Below are 6,784 nucleotides of genomic sequence, written 5' to 3'. Positions count from 1 at the left end.
TCTTTGTCTGTAAAAGCAACAGCTAAATTTAGCGTTGTTTCAGGAAATGAAAGCGAGGTAAAAATCGTTAAAACGTCAGCATGAAATATTTAAAGGGTAGATAAATTTGTTACAATTTTTGATGCTTTTTACATACATTATTATGAATGATATTATATTAATTTTCTCTTTATCTCTCTTTCCTTTTTTTCTCTTTCTCTCTTTCTCTCTTATTTTGCATACAAGCAACATCGGGTTAGATTTTCCTGATGCATTACGGTACCTAATGCGAATTTTATTCATTTAATTTTCGGACCAAATGGATTATTAATTGCATGGAATCAATATTATAGGAGTAATGTGTCATTTAATGGAAAATTATTGTTCGATATGCTGTATGAGATCTTTTCCCTTTTTCTTTTTTTTTTTATAATTATTAAAATTCACGTACTTTCCGTGAAAAATATATAAGAGCAAAAAAAAAACAATGAATGAAAAATAATTATTATTCGAATTTAATTTACAATCTTTTATACACGTTGTCCAATATACTCTGTGTATTTTTACCACTACTGTTTGGATAATAAACAAGCACGTGAAAAGACGCGTTCCAATGTAAAAGAAAAAAAAAGAGTAGAATGAACGTAGTTTATATACAGGTATACAAAGTATATGCAACCTAATGTTGAACAATGCATTATCGATTCGGTTTCATTCGAGTATTACTGTATCTGTATTTCTCATTCTTTTCACCTCTCGTGTCTTCCACTTCGTGTATGCGTGCCAATGCATCGAGCTCTATTCTTCACACGAACCAACCTATACTTCGGTCAGGCTAAGTAACAGGAATTATGCAATCGAATGACACAATGGTGCAACTATTATGTAACAGCAAGCAGACGACTTCCGTACAATGGAGAATGATGACGACAATGGCAGACCTTCTCTCGCCTCTGTAACACCATTCTGTCTCTTCTCATGTTCCAATCCTCTCTATTTCTCTTTTCGTCCCTCCTTTCTCACCCCTCTCTTCTTCTTTGTTTCTATCTCACTCTCTCTTGCTCTCTTTCTCTCTCTCGACAACGATGCCACAGCTCGATAGCGCTAAATTCTCTACTGCATACTAATTGTCGTATCTGTCTATACGATAAAGCATCAGCAGCCCTCCGGCGTGTGGCCACGGATAATCCCATTAAAATTCACTTTAATGAGAATCACCTGAAATGTGCCAGCGAATAAGGGCGATAAGGAAATTGCTACAATTAACGATGAATCTCTATAATCGTCAGGACGACGAATCCCTTTTAATACATATTGATATAAAAAAAAAAAAATTTAAAAATAAATGATATAGGTGTTTGTATATTTGAGTGATTTATTTTTAAAATTGCCTAAGTCCATTTTAAAAAATAATCAAGTTAAATAACATAGTTACATTTTTTACACACATGGTCTTTTTATTTTAAAGATATTATATATTTAAATTCATTAAAATTTGGTAACACAAAAATTTAATGAAGTGTGATGAAAAGTGGCCTAAGTTCAATCATAGCCATCAAAAATATATTATTTCTTAAATAATGTTAATTACGCTAATTGAGATGATAAATTTGACACTTTTAGAAACAAAAAAAAACGTTATTCTGCTTTGTCATTTGTTATCTATATTTTTAAATTTAATCCAACGCAAACCCTTGAATATCTCGATTCGAACATAAATGGACATGGGCTACTTTCAAAATAAACGGCTTATTTCAACATTTTTCTTTGATTATAATTTTAATGAAATATAAATTAAATTTTTTCACGCGAATTTATAAATTTTGTTTTACGAAATGCAAAGATTGACTTGGATTTTGTCAGAAATTTATCATAGTTAAATCAAACGACTTCTCATTTGATATTTTTGTATTTTACTTTATTGGTTAAAAACTCGAGTTTGTGAAAAGTACTCGAAAGAATGAAGAACTTTTTTTCGCATATTGACAAAGCCGAATGAACGCGTTTGTAGTTTACGTTGGAGTTTTGAGTTGTATAAAAGGCAAAGTGAATTTAATCGGAAAAGGAAAAAATGGACACACGTTGGAGTCGAATACGAGCCTTGTCCCAAAGCTATTATTTCTAAGGGAATGTCGATAAGGAATGAGACTAAAAAGTTACAAAATTGACATATTCGATACGGCGTGGTGGTTCGAATTTCCTTCAACGATTTTATTGTCGATGGATGAGATTTACCTATTACATGAAATGACCTACTTTTCTAGTCTGATTGTTAACCCAACGAAGACGTCAGCGTTTTGCCAGTTAGGAATCAGAAATCATATTGGTTATTCGAGTGATATTACGGAAAGGAAATACTTGGAATCCAATTTCTCTATGCAACATCAATATCACGGGATCTACAAGTACGAACGTGTAATAAATATACATATATAATATATATACACACATTTTCTTTTATATTTTTATTCAAATTAATTAATACTCATCGAATACGAGTATTTTTTTTAAATAATATAATAGAAAGAGAAACATATAGAAATATAAAATGTATAACACGTAAAATAAGCTTTTTGTTCGTAATCGAATATACCGTTCTTATAAAACAATCATATGTTTTATAGAATTTATTATTTTTTGTTTCTCTTCTTATTAACAAATCGATCGGTCATAAAGAATTTCAACAAACCAAGGACTATAGATAAAAACGTTTGCCATATCATTTTTCAATAACTACATCATCGCTATAAGTTTGATGGTGGTATTTTGATACTTTTTCGTTCATAGAGATAAAAGGTATGTTGAGTACGGTTATACGGGCGTTATTAGTTTTCAGAAATACATGAGGAAGGAGTACGACGAGGACGCCGGTAAACTTCAAACTCGACTCATTAGGGCACCGAGAAACTCGTGTTTAACAAAACTTTGCACTGCTATAAATGTTCCGGTTGTATTACACTCGCATGAAGATAGAACGGCCATCATGTTGAAATATCATCAAAGCAGGAATATAGGGAAGTTTATTTTAGAACAATTTATAATAATACTTAAGAGTGTATGTGTCTTGTAACATTGTCTAGATTTATCAAATACATTGTTCGAAGAACTTGATACTTTTGTTACGTGTGTTAAACCTTTAACAATTGAACATTTAATATCTTTGAAATTTATTTCCTATTAAACGATATTAAAAATCATTCTTTTATTCGTAATATGAGACGGTATGTCAGTATGTCATTATAAAAACGGGTACCAATACCAAACTTGAATACTGTGATTGCAATTGGGATAAGAGCGAGCGGTTCTTTTTGCAAAAGACACACATTTGCATTGAAACATTGAAACCGTGTGGCTGCAACGATGCGGAAATGAATCCGTCAAACGTGAAAGTATAAACATTACGAGCTTGCTTCTGCTTCTGCTGCTGGTGCTGGTTCTGGTTCTGCTGCTGTTTCGCGGCAGCTGCACTGCTGCACTGGCCACGGTATTTTTTTCATTCGACAGAGTGGAATCGTCAATGGCGCAGCAGCTATTAGTGAAAAGAAATGTAGTTACGAAGAAAGAGGAAAACTTCGTTACAGAAGAAAGTTCGCGGTGAGATATTCATTTGCAAGTTGTTTAAAAAGAAAATTAAAAAAAAATAAAAAAGATAAAAAAGATAAAATTCGAGTCATTGGAAAGAGGAAAAAAGGTAACAGAAGCTTGATGAAAGGCGGCATATACTTTAGAGAATTATTAAGTTTTGCATTTGAGAAAAATGTAGATACTCACAGACATATACTATGCTTTCAGTAGAAAAATTACTATGTAACTAGATTTTTCAAATAAGAAATATCGTGTAAATTAGAATATATTATAATGTATATTTTTTCAAATAACGTAAAATTTAACGTGTACGTATATACATTGATTGTTAAATTTATACGGTATATGTTATTTTTATTACATATTTCAGTTTATCAAGTATATCTGTCTTTCTCCCTCTCTCTCTATCTCTCTTTTTCAATGTAATATTTTAAATTATCCATGGATGCATATTACATACCGCGTACTTATGATGGGGTAAAAAATTCCAGTCGATTAATGAATCGTTCGAAACTAATTGGGAATGAATTTTTTTTTTTTTTGATTTATCGAGTATAGGCGCAGGTGGAAAAGTGAAGAGAGAAAACATTCGAGGATACAAATGGACGTATAATTATTTGAATCGAAGATTTTTGATCGATTAGCTACATTCGCGAAATGACAGAATCGGAGATAGGGACACAAAAATACGTAATGTATGCTTTTATTCATTGATAGCGTCATTTCACGAGAAAAGGGTTTATATCCTCATATAAAGTGGAACCATATTATAATATGTATCTTTGATATTATAGTAATTAATGATTGCACCTGCCATTCTGATCGTACCAACCAACTGTAATTTGTTCTTTTTTTTACGCATAAAAGCCTTTCTTTGTATTCTAAATAATTACACGTTTTACTCGTAAATGTTTCCTCATATTTACTCATGTCAGTGCAAAACTTCACTTATTATTTCACTTTCTTTGCAAAAATAAAATTTAACACGATTTTTCTTTTCTACCGAAGTGTGAAATGATTTTTTAAAAGGCATCCTCCGCTTGATATCGGATCACGGACAAGCTTACCAGAGACAAAGTGAACTTTCTCAACTATTTCTTCTTCGGCACAAGATAGTAAAAGAGAGAGAGAGAGAGAGAGAGAGAGAGAGAGAGAGAGAAGAGTTATACAAGACTACACGAACTCTTAGAGGGCGTGCATCGAAAACAAAAGTATGTGCATGACGTAGACCTTAAGGATATCTCTCCTATAGCTCAAAAGCTTCAGCGGTATCGGCAAAAAAGAAAGAAAAAAGAAGAAACAAAAAAATAAGAAGAAAAGTAGTAAGAAAAGAAAAGTAGAAGGGAAAAAGTCACGTCTGCATCACGTGTCAGGTTTTTCCATGAGATTGTAAAGTTTCCCGCCCTGAAACTCGGTCAAAAGTATTTATTTGAGACATTTCGAGAAGGTACATCGACACCGTCTCTTTTTATAACACCAATAGAGTAAGTTCAGTCGAAAGATTACCTTTCTTTTACTACTTTGAATCAAAGTACAACGATAGATTTTTACTTTCCTTTCACACGATCTAAATCTTTCGTTAACTTTATAATAAACCCTTTTTATTATACTTTTTGTCAACGTACCAATCAAATTTCATTATTGTTTTAAACGCGATTAAATTTGTGGAATATTTTATTTTTGCATTAACAATAAATAAAATTCGTACAGAAAATATGAACATTTTCACGGTTTCGATATAGATATTAAAGGATAATAAATTTCCTATACTTAAGGAAATAGTTCATATGAATACACGTTTCATAGTATGCATATAAATCATCAAAGAAAATTTGGTATATTTGGCGGAAGAGGTAAAAGAGGTTTTGGTTGTGTATCTCGAAATAAAGAAAACCGCCATGGACCTTTTTCCCTTGAAGTAGGATGACGTGCCAATATATATTCTCACGACTTTGGTACCGGTTTTGTAAAAGGGAATAAATTGCGTGCCGTTTTATTTACGTCTTCGAGCAAAGAGGACACACACACATACACATATACAAAGGGGAGCGAGAATACCGCAACTTCCAATGGCATTGCACAGCGGCAACGGCGGATGCTTCACGAAGATGGTGGAAGGGGGGGTGGGTGTTTGGTTGGGGGGACGTTTCCTTCGCGTACCATCGGAAACGTGTATGGACACTTTAACTTATTTTGCTTCGGCTTTTCGCTCCGCATTCATTGCTACATTCATCGGTGGTCGCATTCGAATCTACCAACTTTAACTCTCAATGCGCATTAAAAACTTTCCTATTGACTCATCTTACCGATTATTTACAAAAAAAAAATATAAATAAAATCCGTACGTTGATGCATTTCGATGCTTTCAATCTTTCCATTTTTTTATTTTATATTTATATTATATTATTATTAAAAAAAAAAACAAAATATTTTTTCTTTTTCTATAAATTTTAATCCAAATTACAATCATTAAAAGTATCTGACGAATTTTCAATGATCCTACGCCTGTGCTTTTTGTCCTTTAGGATCAAACTGGACTGAATAACTTTCACACCCGCTGTTTTTCTTTTTTTTTTATCCAACATTCCATCGGCTTATTTTGCAGAATTCAACGAGTCCGGAGATGAGTCGGATCCGGTTTTCGTATAAAGTAACACGAAAAGACGTTCAATGAGAAGACATCAAGCACGCGAGCACGGCTGCACCACTTTTCTTTCTCTCTCTCTCTTTTTCTTTCTCCCTTTCTCACCCAAGAAGCCCTTATACACCTTTGAGGCGAATGGAAAGGATGCAGTCGATCGTCACATTTTTTGTACCGTTTTACCCAAACCCTGACGGCGAGTTCTCGTGTGCGATTCGAGACGTGAAGGGAATGGGCGGATAAGAGGGAGGGTTAAAAAGGTATGACTTTAATTTAGAGATAGTACGTGCGCAACATTAACGTCCCTTCCATCGAATTCCTACTGTCTGTTATAAAGATACATTTACGACAATGAGTTCTTCTTTTAAAATAATTCGTTCAAGTTCTTTTACACACCTAGCTCTCTTTCGGAATTCGTTAGTAATTCTCTGTTCAGGTTAACTTAAACGATTTTCACGTATAAATATCCTAATATTTTCTAACAAGGCAAGTGCAAGGTCTTGCCCTCACGGATATTGTTCAAATTTTGTAGGATAACAGATTATGCTTCCCTGTTCCGGAATATATATGGTTATAGGA

Source organism: Polistes dominula, unplaced genomic scaffold (genome assembly GCF_049000335.1).
Source record: "Polistes dominula isolate Pdom_NZ unplaced genomic scaffold, Pdom_raw_medaka contig_22, whole genome shotgun sequence".
Classification (NCBI taxonomy): domain Eukaryota; kingdom Metazoa; phylum Arthropoda; class Insecta; order Hymenoptera; family Vespidae; genus Polistes; species Polistes dominula.
Note: the sequence above shows the minus strand (reverse complement) of the source record.